General features: G+C 37.9%; 1 protein-coding gene and 1 pseudogene across 8 annotated transcripts in view; both read left to right on the top strand.

Annotated features, from left to right (window-relative positions):
• Window positions 1–21,678, top strand: part of ZFAND3 (zinc finger AN1-type containing 3) — a 335,328-nt gene that overhangs the window by 57,520 nt on the left and 256,130 nt on the right. The window lies entirely within an intron of this gene.
• The window catches only part of LOC144582139 (large ribosomal subunit protein eL15 pseudogene), a 51,828-nt pseudogene continuing 30,150 nt past the window's right edge, over window positions 1–21,678 (top strand). The window contains exon 1 of the transcript XR_013534204.1: window positions 1–21,678. This exon is cut by the window's right edge and continues 30,150 nt beyond it. The product of XR_013534204.1 is annotated as a large ribosomal subunit protein eL15 pseudogene (transcript).

Here is a 21,678-nt window from a genome sequence, read left to right on the forward strand (position 1 = left end):
GTCTGGTGGCAGCCATCAGGTAAGCCAAGATGGGTGCATACAAGTATATCCAGGAGCTATGGAGAAAGAAGCAGTCTGATGTCATGTGCTTTCTTCTGAGGGTCCGCTGCTGGCAGTACTGCCAGCTCTCTGCTCTCCACAGGGCTCCCTGCCCCACCCGGCCTGATAAAGCGGGCTGACTGGGCTACAAGGCCAAGCAAGGTTACATTATATATAGGATTCATGGTGGCCGAAAACGACTAGTTCCTAAGGGTGCAACTTACGGCAACCCTGTCCATCATGGTATTAACCAGCTAAAGTTTGCTCGAAGCCTTCAGTCTGTTGCAGAGGAGCGAGCTGGACGCCACTGTGGGGCTCTAAGAGTCCTGAATTCTTACTGAGTTGGCGAAGATTCCACATACAGATTTTTTGAGGTTATTCTCATTGATCCATTCCATAAAGCTATCAGAAGAAATCCTGACACCCAATGGATCACCAAACCAGTCCACAAGCACAGGGAGATGTGTGGGCTAACATCTGCAGGCCGAAAGAGCCGTGGCCTTGGAAAGGGCCATAAGTTCCACCACACTATTGGTGGTTCTCGCCGGGCAGCTTGGAGAAGGCGCAATACTCTCCATCTACACCGTTACTGCTAATATAAGTAAAGTTTGTAAAATTCATACCTAATAAACAATTTAGGACAGTCAAAAAAAAAAAAAAAAAAAAAAAAAAGAAGTGTGTTGTTAGCTGAGTGTAGTGGCGCATGCCTGTAGTCCCAGCTGTTCCTGAGCCTGACGTGGGAGGATTGCTTGAGCCTGGGAGGTTGAGGCTGCCTGGGCGACAGAGTGAGACTGTCTCAAAACGCACACACACACACACACACGCGCGCGCATACGCATGCACACACGCATGCATGCATGCGCGCTTAAAATGACCTACCATTGTCTTTTGGCCTTTGTTATTTTTTAAAATGAGAATTTAGTAATTCTTTAATGAGTGAATGAGACAGGGTCTTGTTCTGTGGCTCAGGCTAGAGTGCAATGGTGCAATTATAGCTCACTGTAGCCTCAAACTCCCAAGCTTCAGTGATCTGCTTCATCCTCACAAATAGCTGGAACTACAGGTGTGTACCACCACGCCTGGCTATAAATCAGTAATTCTTATGCTTGTTTTCTTATATGATTGGTCATTTTTCTCTGGCTGTTTTAGCAGTTTTGTCTTTTTCGTTGCTGACCATTAGACTGTGATGTGCTTAGGTGTTTTCTTTGTATTTTGTCCTGCTAATGTTTGATTGATCTGTAAATTTCCATCTTGTACTTCATTTAGGAAATTTTCAGTCATTATTTCTCCAAATATTTTTTCTGCTCCATTCTCTCTTAGTTCTGATTATAGAATTATAATTATACCTATTACATGTAGGTTTAGACCTTTGATGTTGTAATACACAGTACTCTTCAGTTTTCTTACTGTTTTTCCCCTCTGTGTTGTTCAGATTGAATAATATCTATTGAACTTTCTTCTAAGTTTACTGACTTTTCTGCCATCTTTATTTTGTATCCAGTGAATTGTAATTTTTGTAATTAGAAAATTACAAAGTAATACTGTAATTTTGGGTCTAGAATTTGTATTCTTTTATAGTTTCTGTTTCTCTGCTGAAATTTCCTATTCATTTATTAAGAGATTATTTTACTCTTTAATCCTTGAAGATAGTTATAGTAGCTGCTTTAAAATTCTTATCTACAAAGAAAGACTGGAGAATTATCTCAGACTGGAGGAGACTGAGAATACGTAGCAACTAAATGCAGTGTGGGATCTTGGATTGGATCCTGGGCCAGAATAAAGATATTAGTGGATTTATTGACAGAATTCCTATAAGGTTTATAAATTACTTGATAATATTGTATCAACATTAATTTCTTGATTTCTATAGCTGTACTAGGGTTATGTAAGGTACTAACATTAGAGAAACCTACGTGAAGGTAGCTTAAAAAAATCCTTCTCTAGTTATGCATTCAGGTTATCTTAGTGTTGGTCTTCATAGATCACCTTTGCTCTTTGAGTATGGAGCATGTTTTCCTGTTTCTTTGAATTTTGAATTGCATCCTAGACACTGTCAACAATTGATTGTAGAAATACTGGTTTCTGTTGCATACATCCAAATAATATTAAATAATACTAATTATTATTTTGTTTTTTAGCAGGCATTTCACTTGAATGAGCTCAGAATTCAAACTATCTTTCCCACCATCATCAGCAGCTAAATTCTCTATTCAGTTTTTCGTCTTACCTGGCCTGCTGTAGTAAGATTTGGGCCAAGTTTGTATGTAGACTTTGAACCTCTCCCTTTCTGGCTATCTCCTTTTCTAGATTTCCCCCACCACTTTCCACCTGATAGAATCACTCTGAACTCTGTCATCTGGTTCTTCATGCCAGTAAGATAGTAGTTTCTTTTCTTTCTTTTTTTTTTTTTTTGAAAGAAAGAAAGAGAAAGGGAGGGAGAGAACAGGAGTCTTGCTCTATTGCCCAGGCTGGAATGCAATCTAAAAATAGGTATTAAAAACCTCTTTTATGTCGATAATTGTGCTTAACAGCAGAGACAGGAAGGAATAAGGGAAGAAAATAACACAGCCAACCAATATTTCAGTTAAGTCTGTGAAATGCTATGCAAATGCTGAAGAGTGATTTACTTACAATTAATTATGTGGTCACTTTCAAAATAGGTGCAATATGATACTGAGAAAAATGTATGTTCTGTGGACCTGGGGTGAAGAATTCTATAAATATTCACTGATTTTACTTGTTCTAGGTCTGAGTTCAAATCATAGATGTCCCTGTTAATTTTCTAATTTTCTATCTCATTGATCTGTCGAATATTAACAATGTGGTGTCAACGTCTCCTGCTATTATTGTGCGGGAGTCCGAGTCTCTTTATAAGTCATTAAGAACTTGTCTTATGTATCTGGGTGCTCCTATATTGGGTGCATATATATTTATGATCATTGACTCCTGTTGTTGCATTGATCCTTTTACCATTATGTAATGTCCTTCTTTGTTTCTTTTAGTCTTTGTTACTATTAAAGTCTATTTTGTCAGAGACGAAAGTTACAACTCCTGTGTGTTTTTTTTTTTTTTTTTTTTGCTCTCCATTTGATTGGTGAGTCTTCCACCAACCCTTTGTTTTGAGTCTTCTTGTGTCCTTGCTTATGAGATGGATCTGGATACAGTAAACCAATGGGTTTTGACTTTTTATTCAGTTTGCCTGCCTGTGTCTTTGATTGGGGCATTTAATCCATTTAAATTTAGGATTAATATTGATATTGTGAGTTTAATATTGTCGTTTAATGCTCACTGGCTATTTTGCCCATTAGTTGATGTAGATTCTTCATTATGGAGATACTCTACCTTTTGCTAAGTTTTTGGGATGACTGATACTGGTTGTTCCTTTCTGTGTGTAATGCTTCTTTCAGAAGCTCTTGTAAAGCAGGCCTGGTGGTGATGAAATCTCTGAGTGCTTGCTTGTTTGTGAAAAATTTTATTTTTCCTTCATTTATGAAGCTTAATTTGGCTGGATATGAGATTTTGGGTTGAAAATTGTTTTCTTTGAGGATATTGAATATTGACCCCCCACTCTCTTCTAGTCTGTAGGGTTTCTGCTGAGAGATCTGCTGTGAGTCTGATAGGCTTCCCTTTATGGGTAACCTGACTTTTCTCTCTAGCTGCCCTTAGAATTTTCTCCTTTATTTCAACCCTGGTGAATCTACTGATTATGTGTCTTGGGGTTGCTGTACTTGAGGAATATCTTTGTGGTGTTCTCTGTATTACCTGGAGTTGAGTATTGTCCCATGTTACTAGGTTAGGAAAGTTTTCCTGAATAATATCCTGAAGAATATTTTCCAGCTTGGATTCATTCTCCTCATGACATTCAGGCACACCTATCTAATGTAAATTAGGTCTTTTGGCATAGTCCCATATTTCTTGGAGACTTTGCTCCTTCCTTTTTACTCTTTCTTCTCTAGTTTTGTCTTCTGGTTTCATTTCACTAAGTTGGTCTTTGACCTCTGATATCGTTTCTTCTGCTTGATCAATTTGACTGTTAAAACCTGTGCATACTTTGCAGCGTTCTCATATTGTATTCTTCAGTTCCATTAATTCACTTATATTCCTCTCTAAATTGTCTATTTTCATTAGGATTTCGTCAGACCTTTTTTCAAGTTTCTTTACATTGGGCCAGACCATGTTCTTTTAACTCACAGAAGTTTCTTATTATCCACTTTCTGAAGCCTAATTCTGTTAATGGAACGCACTCGTTCTCCATCATGCCTTGTTCCCCTGTTGATGAGGAACTGTGATCCCCTGTAGAGGGAGAGGCATTCTGATTTTGGGTATTCTCAGCCTTTTTACGGCAGTTTCTTCCCATCATTGTAAATTTATCCATCTATTGTCTTTGTAATTACCAACTTTCAAATTAGGTCTCTGAGTGGACATCCAACTTGTTGATTCCCAGCGCCGGAATCTGAGCAACCCACTGCACAGGCTAAAACAGCAGCATTAAGATTCGTGGTGCTTTTCTGCCTGGGAATCTCCAGTCTGGCTTCCCTCTTGAGTCCCTTTTTCAATCAGCTGAATGGGCAACTCTGCCTTCCCGGAGCTCCAAACGTCGACCAAAAGGGGACCCAGTCCCATTTACTCTGCACTGAGAACTGAGGCGCCGGCAAAACTGCCATGCCAGCCACAAGAGCCGTGCTGGCGACCTGTGGGGCTCCTCTGCTGGGAATCTCCTGGTCCGTGAGCAACAAAAATTCATCTGAAAGTGTGGCGTCCTCTTGTTCTCTGCGCTTTGACTAGGAGCTACAATTTTGAGCTGCTAGTAATCGGCCATCTTGGATCTCTCTCCCAAGACAGTAGTTTTTATCCAGATTATATTACCTAACCTGGCTTACCTAGGCCTTCCCTGAGGCAAAAACCTATTTTATTAAAAAAAAGGAAACTCTCATTTTTATTCCCTTTTTCCAGTGCTGACACACTTGCAGTTTCTGCCTGTTTTTGGTTGCTGTCCAGTGCCTTCAGGTAGTTTCTTTTTATATTTTGTCCAGAGTTTTTAGTTGTTACCTATGGACCCATTGGGCCAGTGGGAACATAGTTCCACTTCTAGTAATCTTAGGGAAGTAGCACCTGGAAGTGGAACTTGTTTTTTGTTAACCTTTTTTTGTTGAAGTCTCATACACACAGTAGGAAGAGGAATAGAGTATTACCAAAAATCTCAGGAACTCCTTTCATTTCTCTTCATGTCCCTTCTCAGTCATTACTTCCACTGTAAGTAGAGTACCACCCTCCTACTCTAGCACTGTAGATTAGTTTTGCTTATTATTGAAATTGATGTCATTCATAGGTTTTGCTTTTTGTTTGGCTTCCATCTTTATGTTTATGAGGTTATTCTGTGTTGCATGTGGTTTGTTCATTCTTATTGCTGAAAAGTATTGCATTGTGTGAATTTACTGTGATTAGTTTATCCTTCTACTGTTGATGGGCATTTGGATGACTTCCAGTCTGGAGCTATTCCAAAAAGTACTGCTAAAACATTCTTTTACGTGTCTTTTGGTATATGTGTGTATGAATTTCTGCAGTCATAGTACATACTGCCAGTTGGCTAATGGGGCAGAACTTAACTGTTTCATTGGATTAATAAACATTGAGTTTTTAGCTTTTAGAAAATTGGAACCTAAAGAGTTAATTCATCATTTTATCATTCTTTTCATGTCCTATACCCTAGTGTTTAATCGATAAATTGGTATTTTGATAATAGAAGGTAAACACAGCCCTAATTTGTACATAATCACATACTGAATTTTATTGGAATCATTTATGTGGTTGTGATTTTTGGATCTATCATTGAGAGTTGTATGAGGTCTTTCATATAGTTTTATTAGTCACATAAGTTCTGGTAACATTAGTGGACTTAGTAGATGATGGTCCAGGAATATGTAAATTATCTAATTTACATATTAAATAATAAAATTGAGCTAATTTTTAGAAGAAAAGCAGAATACTGAAGGTCAGCTGAAAAATGGAAAGTGATAACGGATTGATCTTCTTAGGTTGTATCTGCCCTATAAGGTAGGGTGTGATGCTTTGTAACACAGTGGTTTTTCTCAGATTGGCAAACTCTTCTGTAAAGTGCCATGTTTTAGGCTTTGTGGCCACAAGCTCTCTGTTGCAGCTACTCACCCTACCATTTTGAACATGAAAGTAGTTCGTCATAGGCAGTATATAAAGAAATAAGGAATAAGTGTGACTGTGTTGCAGAAAAAGTTTATCCACACTGAAATTTGAGTTTCACATAATTTCCACATGTCTTAAAATAACATTTGTTTTCCAACCACTTGAAAATATAGAAACCATTTGTATTAATCTGCCAGGGCTACTGTAAAAAAGTGTTGCAAACTAGATGTCTTAAGCAATAGAAATGTATTGCCTCCTAATTCTTTGTGAAGGCTGTAAGTCTGAAACCAAGGTTTGTTGGCACGGTTGGTTCCTCCTTAGGCTGTGAAGGAAGAATCTTTTCCAGGACTACCGTCTTGGCTTATAGTGGGCCATCTTCTCCCTGTGTGTTCACATCATTTTTCCTCTGTCTCTGTGTACTAATTTCTCTTTTTTTACAAGGACACCAGTCATACTGGATTAGGGTTCACCCTAATGATCTAATTTTAACTTGATTACCTCTGTAAACCCTATGTCCAAATAAAGTCACATCTGAAGTATTATGGGTTAGGTCTTCAAGATACCTTGTTTTTGTTGCCAGGGATTTAGGGTAGGGGAGGGACATAATTCAACCCATAACACCGTTCTTCTTTCTTTTTTTTGTTGAGGTGGGTGGGAGGGAGTCTCGCTTTATTGCCCAGGCTGGTCTCGAACTCCTGGACTCAAGTGGTCCTCTTGCCTCAGCCTCCCAAAGTGCTGGTATTTATAGGTGTGAGTCACCGCACCTGGCCCTGTGGGACTGAAAAATAAAGCTAGAGGGTTAGACTTTACCAGCTGGCTGTACTTTCTCAGCCCTTGGCTTATATGATTGTAGGAGAGTTGATACCTTTAGATCTTACCATCCCCAAAGGCCTACGTAGATATATCTTTGATTGAGATGGCTAATCTTGTGGACCTTTCAGGTACACTAGAAGAGCAATAATCAGTTTCATTTTTGAATATGAAGGATAGCAGTTTGTACTGATTTATATACTGAGTATAAGATTATGTCTTATCAGACATTTAGAATTCAGGTTCAAAAACCATTTTTGTGTTATGTTTAGTTTTAGAAAGAATAGACTCATCCTGACCCTGCAATTGGAGATGTTTTTGGGAGTCGAGTTATGATGTAATAAATGATGCTTTAGAAAGTGATTTGAAATAGTTGTCCAGCATTTTGTAGAGATGTTTTAAAGGATTTTATAAACATTTGACAAAAATGTTATTTTAGATGTTATTTAAAACATAAACTTAATTTTAGTACATAATTACCGATAATGCATTAGTTGTTGCTGTTCTGTTAATGTCTGTGCAGATCTCAAAAGTAAATGATTTTTGTTTTTTTGGCCTGCTCTACTTAAAGAGCATCCCAAAACTCTGAGGTGAACTGTTTAAAATAAAGATCAGTCTGTTATTATCAGCAACTTATGTTAGTGAACAAGATTTTCTTAATTGTCATCTATATATTAGTTCTTGTCATCTACATATTAGTTCATATTTCTTAATTATATGAACTAATATATAGTTCATCATATAATTAGTTCATCTTTCTTAATTGTCATCTATATATTAGTTCATATAATTTCTGTATATGATTCTTACCTGTAATTTTTTTTTTTTATAGAGATGAGGTCTTGTTATGTTGTCAGGCTGGTCTCACTATGTTGCCCAGGCTGGCCTGCAGTGGTGCAATCACAGTTCACTGCAGCCTTGACCTCTGGTTCAAGTGATCCTCCCGCCTCAGCCTCACAAGTAGCTGAGACTTCAGGCATGCACCACTGTGTCTGGCTAATTTTAAAATTTATTTTATTATTTTATTGATAGAGATGAAATCTTACTGTGTTGCCCAGGCTGGTCTCAAACTTCTGGGCTCAAGTGATTTTCTTGCCTTGGCCTCCCAAAGTGCTGACATTACAGGCCTAGCAGTAATTTTCTTTATGATATGTGAATGCTTTACATTTAAACTTGAAGATATACTTACCCTAAAATTACTTTTTTTTTTTCAATTTTATATTCATGTTCTTTGTAAGGTTTAATTTGAAAGAAAGTTTTACTGTTTGAAAATTTGGAAAATTGCTGATTCAGTATATGTAAAAAATAGGGAAAGGTGAAGCAGGATGTAAAAAAAATTGGTTATTTTAAATTGAGTTAATGTTTTGATGGAGAGGGCACAGCAGAAATGAAATCAACTCAAATTTTAGGCCAAGTTTTGTTTTCATTTGACAACCTTTAGAATCCTGTGGGCACTGATTAGTTTCTGCCTTCAACTTAGAAGATATAACTTATTTCCCGTTTAGGTACTGGTAGCTCCTGAAAAGGTGAGAGAACTTCTTACCTGTGTGTTAGTGGTGAGTGAAGGCATCTCAGTCAGCATAAGGGCAAAGCAGGCTTTAAAGGTACTTCTTGACTGCCAATAAACTATAGAAGAAAATAGAGAAAAGAAAGAGCCCCTATTGTTGTAAAGGCTGTATATTTGCAGTATGTTCTCATTGTTGCAGTTCTTGTATTTATTCGTGTAGTTGAAATGGTCAGAGGTAATAAGATAGTTAATTTTATCTCTGGTCAGTCTTTCATGTTAATTAATACTCTAAGAACTTGTAAAGATTGTTTGATATGAGAGGTAAGAGACATTTTAGAGTGTGGTTGAAAGAGCAGTAAGCCTCTTTTGCATATATTGATAGGAAAATATTTTATAGCAATGATCCTGTTGGCTTGGGACACTCATCTCATGATCTTTTTGCCTTTATTGTGAGATTAAAATATACATACATATACATTGGCTAATTGAGATTAGTTATTTTCTCAATGTTTAGTTGTTTTTATACTATTACTAAATTCCTTTGCTTTGAAGATGTTCTTTGTCCATTGCGAAATCTGGAAATGTATCAATTCTGTGCCTGCAGCAATTATTTTCTTGAGTGACACATGGATCCTGGGTTTTAATATTTGTGTATTTATGCAAATACTTTATGTATGTGAAAGGAGGGCTGGAGGTTTTGTATAGGTCTTCAATTACACGCACATGCACGCAACATTCTTGAAAATTTCTTTCACCAGTGGGAATCAATAAAGTGGGGATTTATTGTTTATCCTGAACGTGGATAAATCATATCACTTCTTTTTTAGGAGCATTTCATTGTTGGTATTTATTCTAGGCTTGTGAGGGGAAAAAAGTCCTTAGTGCAGCATTCCCATTATCTTGTACGTATTTAATATGAACCTCAGATTATCATGGAAATTGACTGTTTCCTTGGTAGCTGGTTGTGTAGTTTATTTTTTTAATTTTTTCCATGTAAAGAATCAAAGGGTAGCAGAGAAAGATGCAGGAGTCCAGAGGAGATAATGGTGGCTTGGATTAAAGTAGTAATAGAAGAACAGATGGTAAGAAGTAGTGAGTTTGGGGCTGTGTTTTTGCAAGCTTTGTGATGGACTGGATGTGACGTGAAGGAGGAGTCAGAGATAACGCCCGGGTTTCTGGTTTGAGCACTGAATAATCCAGTGGATGCTGGTGCTGCCACTTACTGAGGTGAGAGAATCTACTGCCTAAACATAATTTGTTACACACTTTCTATGCTTAATATTGCTTACTTGTGGCAATACTTGTGGCAATACTTGTGGCAGGACTGGGATTCAAACCCAGGGAGGCTCACCACAAAGCTAGCGCTCCAAACACTCCAGGGTACTATGTATTAATAGCTTGTTCTGGGAACTACTCATATTGAGAGGAGATAGAGAGCCAAGCCGGATAAAGTCTTGGTCAAGCTAAGAAGTTCTGAATTTTAAGTGAACAAGACACTGGAGGGTTTTAAGCAGGGAATGACTTTATTAGACTTACACAGTGCAAAAAGATCAATCTGGCTGCTTCATTGAGAACAGATTTTAGAGGGAGGTAGGAAGAACAACTGTATCAGTCCATGCGGGAGATGATGGTGGCTAGAAGGTTGGTGACAGCAGTAGTTGGAGAGAAGTAGGCAGATTGGAAATACATTAGCAATACAGTGAGAGTTGTGCAGGAACTTGTACAAATGTAGACAAACTGTGACACTGGAGGGAAAGTACCATCCAATCCAATCCCTATTTGATTTATGGAGGCTCTCCACATAGTCATTCAGTTCAACTTGAGTCACTCCAGAAGCTCACTGCCATTACTATCCGTGGGGTAGTGGGAGAGAGGGATTGAGGGTAGATCACTGGAATGATGAAGGGGGCTTGATGCAGCATTACATTTGAGCCCTATCCTGAATGAGCTCAGACAGAGGCAGGCTGAGGTCGTTCTGCTGAGGAGAGGGTTGTGTTTTAGGCTCTCTAGTGCCTGATGTGGCTCTCAGCGGTGAGGTAGGGCCTACATCCCTCACACTTGGCATAGCCCTGCCCCTATGACCTGAACACCCCACAGTAGTGCCCTGGGGCTGAGTGGCCGAGGAGTCCACCACCGGCAGCTGTAGCTTCCTCCTCTACCCGTGACTGCTGGCAGAGGCAGTTCGTCCCACTGGTTGTATAGTTTTGTGAAACAACTTCAAACTGTTAGGTTTGGGAATTAGTTTAGTTTCTGAAAAGGGTTTGTCCTAGTCTGGTTGATCAGGTTTTTTAGTGGCAAGGAAGAGACACTTAGTAATCACAGGGATGGAATGAGAGGTAAAAATGGGAGTTTATTTATTGTGTAGGTACAAAGTGTCTGTTACTTCAGGACAGGTCAACTGTTCCGGATAACCTTTCCAAGCCCTGTAAGTTAATTCTAGAGTTGGATAGGATTGATCTTTGTGTTTGCTGGGATGCTTTATAGCTAAGCTCTTTGATCCAGCAAGAACAGGTTTCTTCTTTACTTCTAATTCCAAACGCTGAAGTGATTTGTTTTTCGGGGGCAGAGGGGGTGGGGAGTTGGTAGGGGAAGGTTGGTTTTACAAAGCGGGGGAATTGAATGGAACCATTTCTATTATTCTTGAGACCCACATGGCAAACTTGGGTTATTTCTTGTGGCTGTGAAATGGAGTTTTCTCTCTATGTAACTAACAAATATATCAGTATATCTGTGTACTAGAAACCAATTAAATGAATTAATTGTAATTAAAAGCACTTAAATGTGTGTATCTGAAATTTTATTTTGCCTGTGTTCGGTGAATATTTTAAAAGAGTATTCAAGTAACTGGGATGAATGAACGTGCTTTTTCTCAATATGGATGATAGTAAATTCATTATTGGTAGTATTATCTTGCCTGTTGTAGAACTTTCAGAATGTGAGTTAGGGTATGAAATACTGAATAACACTTGAAACCAGATATATTTGATACTTAATTCTTTTGAACTAAATATTGCATTATTTTCAGGATAGCATGAAGATGTTGGTTTGGAATTTTTGAAGGGGCTGCGTTATAGACTCTGCGTGGAGACAAACCATTAGTACTGACCACCTGGCTGTATTCTAAGGCTTAAAAGCAAAATCTTTACTTATAATGTTTTGTATATTTGGCTTAAAAAATTCACCAGCTTTTAGAGGTTGTGAGATATGGGTCATTTTTGTTCAGATAAGAGAGGTCAATAAAGCATTTACCATCATGAAATGTCTTTCTTTTCTCCTTTCTCAGTATTAAAAGAAAGGTGAATGGACAAAAAGCCAATAAAGGGCTTAATTTTAAAAATGTAGCAACAAAAACACACTCTGGCTGTCTTGGTACTTTAAGCTTCATACTTCAAAACTGTATTAACAGCTTTAGAAATAAACTCTCCAGTAGCTGCGTGGTATTAACCAGTGCTTTTCTCCTTTGCTTTATCCTATTGTGTCAGCAGGGATGTTGCAGCAATTCGTTTTGATCTAAAAATTACTTTGTTCTGGAACTGGAAAAGAAAAATGTTCTAATCTCCTACTAAAATTTTACCTGACAGTGAGGTCAAACAATGGAATAATTTGCTAAGGGAGTTCAGGGAAAATCTTTTGCTAGAGATGTCCCATGTTGACTAGAATGAGCCACTTAGAATCTGAAGATCAAGTTGAAAATGTCCTCCAAGATAAGATAGCTCCTCTGAACTAAATTTTTAAAAAGGAGTTAAAAAGTGTATATTACAAGGTTTGAGAAAACAGTGCCTATTATTCAGAACTTAGTTTCAGGTCTGTTTTGTGCTTTACAAAACGTCTTTCATGAAGGATATATTTGATAATGGAAAATATTTTTTTTAAAAGCCGTACAGTTCTGAATCACAAATTACTGTGCTATCATCTATTTTCTGAAAAGTTTGTGATTAAATCACCTTCTGTTGTGTGCTAGCACCTTATGAAAAATACTCTGCAAGGGAAAGCTGATTATGATAGTCTTTATTTTTATTTACTTGTGGTTGTTTTTTTGAGACAGAATCTTGCTCTGTTGCCCAGGCTGGAGTGCAGTGGTGCAATCTCTGCTCATTGCAGCCTCTATCTCCCAGGTTCAAGTGATTCTCCTGCCTCAGTCTTCCGAGTAGCTGGGAATACAGGTATGCGCCACAATGCCCAGCTAATTTTTTATTTTATTTTTTGTATTTTTAGTAGAGACGGGGTTTCCCTGTGTTGGCCAGGCTGGTCTTGAACTCCTAGCCTCCAGTGATCCGCCTGCCTCGGCCTCCCAAAGTGCAGGGAGTACAGGCATGAGCCACTGTGTCCAACCTAGGTGGGTGGCTGGCAAGATTGTCAGTCAAGGTTAATACCAGAGATCTAGATTTGGCGGTCTGTTTTGTCTTTCTGCTTAGGCCAGCAGGAGGTAGGATTGCTGCTGGAGGGGAGGCTGTTAGCTCTGGGGCAGACTAAATCTTTAATCTCTCCACAGGTTCCTCTTTTACTAATTAGGGGGGAAAAAAAACAGCTGGGCTGCAAGAGCTTTGCTGTTTTCAGATCTCCTTAGCTAGAAAATATGTGCTATATAGGGTTTTGAACATAACAATAGAGGACTAAAAATAAGAATTTTTAGTCTTTGGGACCTTCATAGAGATTTTTGTTTCTTGCTCCTTAGCATTTGAAAGAAAAGTTCAGTCTTGAGAGCTGGCCTGCAGAGATAGGGGTTAGGACAAGAGAAGAGTTGAATGCTGTTTGTATTTAGAATTTCAACAGTCGTAGTTAAAAAAAATCATTCCTTTGGATGATAGTATATGGTAAAAAGTACAATGAATTCAAAACCATCCCTGTATAATCACATCAAGACCATAGGTCAGTGGTGCAGAGCTCAGCATGTCATCTGTGTCATGACAGTTTTGTTCTTTTCACTTTTTAATAGCCAATTTAATCTCACTGGTATTATAGCTAAATGTGTCCAATGTTGAATTTTCCAGGTTCTCTAAAGTAGGTCTCGTGGAAAGATAGCTTTGACATTAAGGTCCTTTTCAGTGGTCCAGTTGGGTGGCCATGTTGCTGGAGTGTGAATGGTGTGGGATTTAACTGTAGGCCTTGTGTTAGTGAAAGTATTACTCTTTATTTGCCATGTAGGCAGTCCAGCCTCTCCTGAAATAGAAATGACCAACTGTGACATTGGGTTAGTAACACTGATTGCACTAGCAGTGATTTGTTTCTTGTCAGTATGAGGTGGACCACATGAAGCCTTTCACCCTAGGCCCTTCAGATTCTGTTTATTTTGGGGCTGTAGTCAAACCAGAAGCATGATATAGCCCTCCCTATTCTCTTCCTCCTCCCTTTGCCAAAGGATAGGATATTTGTTAAGGTTAGGGCTCCCAGGCCTAGGATCCCTTTGATGCTTGAAAGGGTTGTATGGCAAAGTGTGTTTTTCTGGATTAGTCCTAGGGTTTAGTCCCTGCGACATACACTGCTGCTATACTTTTCCCTTGGAGAAGGAAAGCAGAAATGAATGTAATTCCCGTATAATTAAAAAATACCAACCTCACTGGTCTGTGCCCCTCCCAACCCCCACCACCACCATTTTTTTGCCTTGGAGTGTTTGTGTCCCCATCCTTCCACCCATTTGGATGTTACAGATGTGGACCAGGACTGGTTTAGCTCAGTATCTGGTCTGGGCTACATGCAAAGATAATGAACAGGGAGTAGCTGGCTACTTCTTTTGGCATTTCTCAACAGAAATCTTCTGTGTCTTTCTATCTGTTCAATGTGGGACTTTGGAATTTCTCTGTGTTTATCCCATGAACATTTTCTCTTGCTCAGGACATTCCAGTGGTTGCTTAACAGTTCAGTAGTACTGTCCAGTATATGTTTATATTTAAAACATCTAGCCTTGGTGCAGTGTCTCACGCCTATAATTTCAGCACTTCGAGAGGCCAAGACGGGAGAATCATTTGAGGCCAGGAGTTCAAGACCAGCCTGGGCAACATAGTGAGACCCCCCCATCTCCACCAAAAATTAAAAAAAAAAAAAAAAAAAAAGAGCTGTGTGTAGTGCTGTGCACCTGTAGTCCTAGCCACTTGGGAGGGTACAGTGGGAAGATTTGAGGCCTGAAATTTGAGGTTGCAGTGAACCATGATCACACCATTGTACTACACAGCCTGGGTGACAGAGTGAGACTGTCTTTAAACAAAAACGCAAACAAAACTAAAACATCTTACAGTCCTGATTAATAAGTCAATAACGTGAGTCACACATAGTACAAGCAGTATACAAAGCACATCTGGAGAGTAAGTTTAGCATCCTAAGATCGTTTTAGCTTATTGTACTGAACTCCTGGTCTCCAATGATCTGCCTGCCTTGGCCTCCCAAAGTGCAGGGATTACAAGCATGAGCCACTGTAACAGTTTTAGCTTACAATAGTTTTAGCTTATTGAACCAGCAGTATTATTTGTCACAGTAAAGAGAATTAACATTGGATTCCCCCTGCCCCCCCAACCTTTGCTGTTGAACATATAGAAAGTATCCAGACTACACATGAGTTTTGTTTGCAGATATTTTTAAAGAGCTAAGACTTTAGAAATCTACCTTATATCTAAATGATGTATACCTTTTCATTATCTATTTCCTTTTCTCCCATCCACCCAACTAATTCATGATGTATGTTGAGAAGATTTGCCAGTCCTGGGAACCTTTAGTCAGAATTTCTAAAGATTTTTTTTTTTAAATTGCATTTTAGATTTTGGGGTACATGTGCAGAACATGCAAGATAGTTGCATAGGTACACACAGAATTTCTAAAGATTATAGTCATCCTTGGTGGAGAAACCTTGGATGACCGAGAGCTTTAAGAGGGCCCTAGAGCTTCTGTGAAGAGAAAGATGTATAGAGTTCTGACATACGTGTAGCTCTTGTAATAGAGATTGATTTTTAACTCAATCACATGTAAGTGGGAGATTGGGATGATTTTGATATTGTTTGGGACTAATCAGGGTTTTACAAGTGATTGAAAATGAAATACATACCTTGATTCAGGAAAGTGAGAATTAAGAATTACATCAGGTAAGGTTGCATGTCTTTTGAGAGATTGTTAGGCCATAATTCCAGTGTGGCTTCAAGCTCCAGACCAAAATACCAATGAAATACTCTAGACCAAAAGACTAAATGAAAATCTCTCATTTGTCATTTATCTGCTACTCTAAATATCAAGTGGGAGGGCAAGATTACCAACAAGCACGTTAGATTGTAGAGTGATTCCAGGTATGCAGTGATGGCACTCAGAACACTTTTTCTGAGAGATGTGAATGAAGAAGAAAAATTACCAGTGGATTCCTCAAGTTGCTGCTGCATAGAGAACATTGATCATACTTCAGTCACTCCAGCTCTTGCCAGATACGACCAGTTTCCAAATCCACATGTGAATTTTTGGGATGGAATTTTGAATTCATCTATATTTTCCCTCCACCTTCAAATTCCATTTCAGAGATGAGTAAATGTAACAAGCCTCCTGTAACAGACATCCACATGATTGTATTCAGAAATCTAGTTTTTGAGCCTCTTTCTTCCAATAGTACCATCATTGCTCAGAATGTCTTGGGGGCCTCTTGAATCTATACTCAGGGACTGAAGAACATCTCTGGTGGCCAGTCATCTTTTGGAGCTTGTATATGTCTTTGGGTGGGAGAAATGATTAATGAGAATGTTTTTTAGAGACAAGATTGGGGAAAAAAGGAGTGGGTAATTATTAAGTTGCAGGATAAAGGTCTCTACTGAGGTGACTATATAAAGCAATGAAAAGAGTATTTCCAGAGATGTTTAGCCACAAGACTTGTGTGACCTTGGTTTCCTCATTCCTAAAACCAGAAGTATTATCTTCTTTATGGGATTGGTATGGGAGATAAGAGACTCAGTGCCTGGTTTATAGTTGACCTTCACATATATTAATTCCCTTTTATGGTTTATAAATGTAGATCTGAAGACAGTTCTGAAGAATTTCAACCTTATTTGAGTAATGGTGTTGATATTCAGAATAATTTCCTTGAAATTACTTCTTTAAAAGACAGCGCTATAGTTGGACATACAGTTTGTTGAGGAAAAGAAAAAAAAAAGTCAGTATACTTCTCGAACTCTTAAGCTCAAGTTACTCACCTGCCTTGGCTTCCCAAAGTGCTGGGATTATAGGCATGAGCCACTGTGGCCGGCCAGAATATTTCTGAGCAGAAGCAACTGAACAAAAACAAAAAGAAGCAACTGAACAGCTATTTTAATTTGAAGAGGCCATGTGTGTTGGCTCACACCTGTAATCCCAGCACTTTGGGTGGCTGAGGTGGGTGGATCACTTGAGGTTAGGAGTTTGAGATCAGCCTAGCCAACATGGTAAAACCCCATCTCTACTAAAAATACAAAAATCAGTTGGACGTGTTGTCAGGTGCCTGTAGTCTGAGCTACTCAGGAGGCTGTGGCAAGGGAACTGCTTGAACCCGGGAGGTGGAGGCTTCAGTGAGCTGAGATTGCTCCACTGTACTCCAGCCTCAGAGCAAGACTCCATCTCAAAAATAAAAAGAAGTTAAAAGAATGTGCTGTTACTCAACCTTGATTACTACAACCAAACTTAATGACAAGGAAACCAGTGCTAGGTTAAAATGCAGTAATGTGATCTTAGAGAAATCACTTATGCATCTCTAGGCTTCAGTTTTCTGTCTGTATGATTAGGAGTTAAAATTTTTTTTTTTAGTTTCTAATATGATATTGGATTTATTCTGCTTATGCAGTGGGCACACATTTCTCAGAATTTAGATATGCAAAAAAATTGTATTTTTTTTCTTTTTTTAAAATTGTACTTTAGGTTCTAGGGTACATGTGCAGATCATGCAGGACTCTTGCACAGGTACACACATGGCAGTGTGGTTTGCTGCCCTCAACCCCTCATCACCCATATCTGGCATTTCTCCCCATGTTATCCCTAAGAATTTGATTTGTTAGAACACAAGCCTAGTTGGTTTGAAAGGCTGAAAGCTAAAATAGCATAAGTTGTTTGGGTAGGAACTAGTGATTTCTAATCACAGGAGATTTTCTACAGTCATATCATGAAAAGAACCCTTGATTCCACATTGATCTCTTCAGCACCCTTTTGCTCGGTAAAGCTATTACCTTTTAAAGCTTAAGAAGGCGGTACTGAGGTACATGTGCATGAGTATCCATGCATATGCTACTAGTGAGAATTCCATGTTTTGGATTTTATAATTAAGCTCTTAGTTTTAAACTTGACATGTAACTGGCTAAATGAAAAAAAAAAAGCTGTTAGTTGTCTGGGTGATGTGGCTCACACCTGTAATCCTAGCACTTTGGGAGGCCAAGGAGGGCAGATCACTTGAGGCCAGGAGTTCAAGACCAGGCTGGCCAATGTGGCGAAACCCAGTTTCTACTAAAAAAGAAAAACAAAATACAGCCAAAATTAGGCAAGTGTGGTGGCACACACCTGTAATCCCAGCTACTCTGAAGGCTGAGGCACGATAATTGCTTGAGCTTGGGAGGCAGAGGCTGCAGTGAACTGGCATCACACCACTGCACCACTGCCTGGGTGACAGAGTGAGACCCTGTCTCAGAAAAAAACAACGTACAAAAAACTATTAGTTGTATATCATTGTATATCATGCTCCTACTCCTTAATCTGGTAACATATTATCATTCAGTAAAAATTACCAAGCATAAAGAATATTTTAATGAAGTAAGAAGTGTAGTGATATAATGGATAAAAGCCCCTTTGGCTTTTCTTTTAAATGTCATTCTAGGTATAAATTTTGCTCTTGAATTTGAAAGTAGTGAAATTACAGAGAATTGCAAGTAATTCTCTTGTAAAAATACATCAGAATTACTTCTCAGTTTAAAGGAAATGCGTTTATTGTTCTTGGCATATGTAAGAATTTGTATTAAATATATAATCATCTTGACTTTCTTTTTAAAAATCAAAATCATTAGTACTTTGTACCAACTAAAGCATTTGCTTTATATCAGAATTATTAAAAGAAATATCTTTTAAACAAGTTAGGTAACCCTAATGTATGTTATAAGGAAAGTCATAATCAAATGAGAACTTATGATGTTGGGAATTAACTTGTGATAAAAATAAAATAATCCACCTTAAATTGTATTCCCTGGTGGAAAGAATCTTATCTAAGCTGAGGACAATACAAATATAAAATTGTATTTTAGTTTTGCTTCTATTTAGATTGGGGAACTCTGGTTTGGTGCTAGATGCAGCTGTCACAAGTATACCATATATGCATCTTATCTGTTAAAAAATGGTTATTTTATATTGTATTTGGCATTTAATCAACAAGAGTAAATCTAATTAAGCTGTGAAGATGTTTGTTTTTTCTGGACAAGTTCTCTTAGCCACTGATTGTAGAAGGAGAAATATGGATTATTATTTTAGAAATTAATGTATAGCCTTTTGGAAAACAGATGGCCTGGGCAAAGACATTTATAAAGTCATGCTATCTCAAGTGCAGTTGGGCTTTTCACTGTGTTGAGATTTCATGTTTGTGTGTTCTCATCTATCCGTCATTTTTGACTATGCTAAGAAGGCATTCATAGACTCTTGTTCCTGAGCTTTTTTCTAATTATTGGGGAAAAATAAGGTGGAACTGTAAGTTAAGGATTTTTTTTTTCTTAATTGTGTTACATCTTTCTGGTAGGTACCTAAGTCTACAGCTATAAATTGTTTTATATGTAGGTTTCAGCTTCTCTGTATTAGAGTATGGTGAGAATTTTTGCAGATTTGATTGGAAAAATAAATTTTAATGGATGAGTAAAAAAGTTTCTCATTGTGCATTATTTGAATTTCATTAAAACCTGACTTGCAAGTTTCAATGTCACATAGCTCAGTCTGATACTGTAATAGATTAGCTTGACTTAGCTCTGAAGTAGTTTAATGAAGTCAGATAATATTCTAAAGAGAATTAACATCTGAAATGTAGTTGCATAATTATGGCATTATCAGTAGGAATACATAATGATTCAATCATTTATGCTTTATTTTTTCAGAGCTTATTTTTTTCACATAATTTGGATTGTATATGCAGTCAAATTATGTGAAACTGTATATGCAGTGGATTGTATATCCCTTTTCTTTTTTCCCTGCAGTGCTCTGGGATCCTTGGAAATGTGATTAGACAGGAGACCAAAATGCCATTTTCCAGATCACATTAGTTTATATTTTTGTTTAATTTCACTGGGTATCTTTTATTATTTGCAGAAAGTTTACCCTTAAAATGGGTGAGGATATAGAAAGACTTGTATAGATTTATTTCTCTTGGATGTTGCTGAAACCTTGGATGTTTTTGACTGCAATAGACTTACTACCCAACTGAAAGTGGTGTAAAAATGCTATTTCTACTATATGGTAATTGACCTCCTTAAAAACAATAATTCAACTGAGTGCAAACTTGCAGCAAATTAAAATTACTTTGAAATTTCTAAGTGCTTGCTCTCTGTTCCTTTATTTATCCCACTGTGGACTGGAAGCAAACCCCTTTTTGCAGACTGGCCGTAGTCCATCGACCATCTTTTGAGTAACACAGGCATAAACTACACAATTCTTTCACTTAACAAGAAGCCTGGATTTGGTAGTTCCAGGTTGGGTTCAGCAGCTCTGCAATTTGCTTGTCTTTCTCCATTACGTGGTTACAAAATGACCAAAACACCTCTGAGCATTCCTTTCTCAAATTAGGACATCCGAAGCCATAAGGAAGGAGGAGGAAAAAAAGGGAGCTTTCCTTTTTCTCTATTTTCTATATTATTGGGGAATAAAACTTTCCCCAGTGACTCATCTGCCACATTGCCACTTCTGACTCCCAGGAAGCTTCTCTTTACACATTATTTGCCAGATCTGGGTCACATAGCTGCATCTAGAACAATTTTGATTTCTCCCCTGGCACTGTGTCTAGGACCACCGGAAGAAAATGGGGATTTATTAGTGAGCAGGATGCAGGAATAGCTAGTTGTGTTGCCGGTATTAACTGCCACCCTGACAAGTGTCTTAGACATTGAAATTAACAACTTGTTTCTTTGTGTTATAGTTAAGAAAGGTATAAAAAGTTGATAGGAAAATAGTAAATGCATTGGCCTTTGAGAGCCAGTGTTCTTGATACTGAACTATGACTCCTCTTGGTGAGTCTGGAATGTGCCATTGGGCATTGCTGTACTTGGCTACTGGCTAGAATGTATCTGATTTGAATCATGATTTAATAACTAGCCAGGCACTTTGAAACAATAGAACATTATTTTTATTGATATAACCTTTATTGTGTAATGTATATTATTAGGACTTTAAATTGTGTTTTATTTTTAGAAGCTACATGGTATATATTTTAAGCAGCAATTTATTTTTTCTCATTATTTTTGCAAGTTTGTTAGAAAAGTGAAGACATGTTCTATCCATCATCTCCAAGGTACTTCTCATGACATTTCATTTGAGCAACTAGGCCTTTTGTATTTTGTTATTGCCTGCATTTAGCACTCAGGTCTTCCTTTTAGATAGGGAAGAAAAACAGGTATTTTCAAAAAGGACATGTTGCTGCTCATAATAACATGAGTCCTGTGGTCCATATTCTAGCTGGCGACACATACAAGCCCTGCTTTGCTGGAATATTCTGAAATTAACAATTTTGAATAGTAAGTTTATACATGTGTGTTTATAAATCCTTTCCCAGTTAACAGTTTAACAGTTGTTTAGTCAATTTTGTGTTTTTAAGTAAATAGTGCTTCAATTTGAATCCCTATAGTGTTGACTATGAAATTTCAAATACTTACATGAGTAAGTATCCCTGATTGCTGCTCTTTGGACAAGCGGGTCTTAATAGAGAGAGATTGCAGGTTGAATGGAAAGACCATGAACCTGAGAGCCAGAAGCCCTCCGCTGTTTTGTTCTGACACTGTTACTATCTGAATGGCTGTGAAGAAGACCTTTCCTTCCTTGAGATGTCGTTGCCTTTTCTTTACCACCTCATCTGTATTGTTCTATCTCATTGGGTTGTTGTGTAGATAAAGTTAAATTGTGGATACTCTAAACAGTTTCACAAATATATAGTTGATATTATTATCATTAATAGTAAGTTTTATGGAGTAGACATATTAAAAGGTACTCAAAGTGTC

Source organism: Callithrix jacchus, chromosome 4 (genome assembly GCF_049354715.1).
Source record: "Callithrix jacchus isolate 240 chromosome 4, calJac240_pri, whole genome shotgun sequence".
In the NCBI taxonomy this organism is placed as follows: Eukaryota; Metazoa; Chordata; class Mammalia; order Primates; family Cebidae; genus Callithrix; species Callithrix jacchus.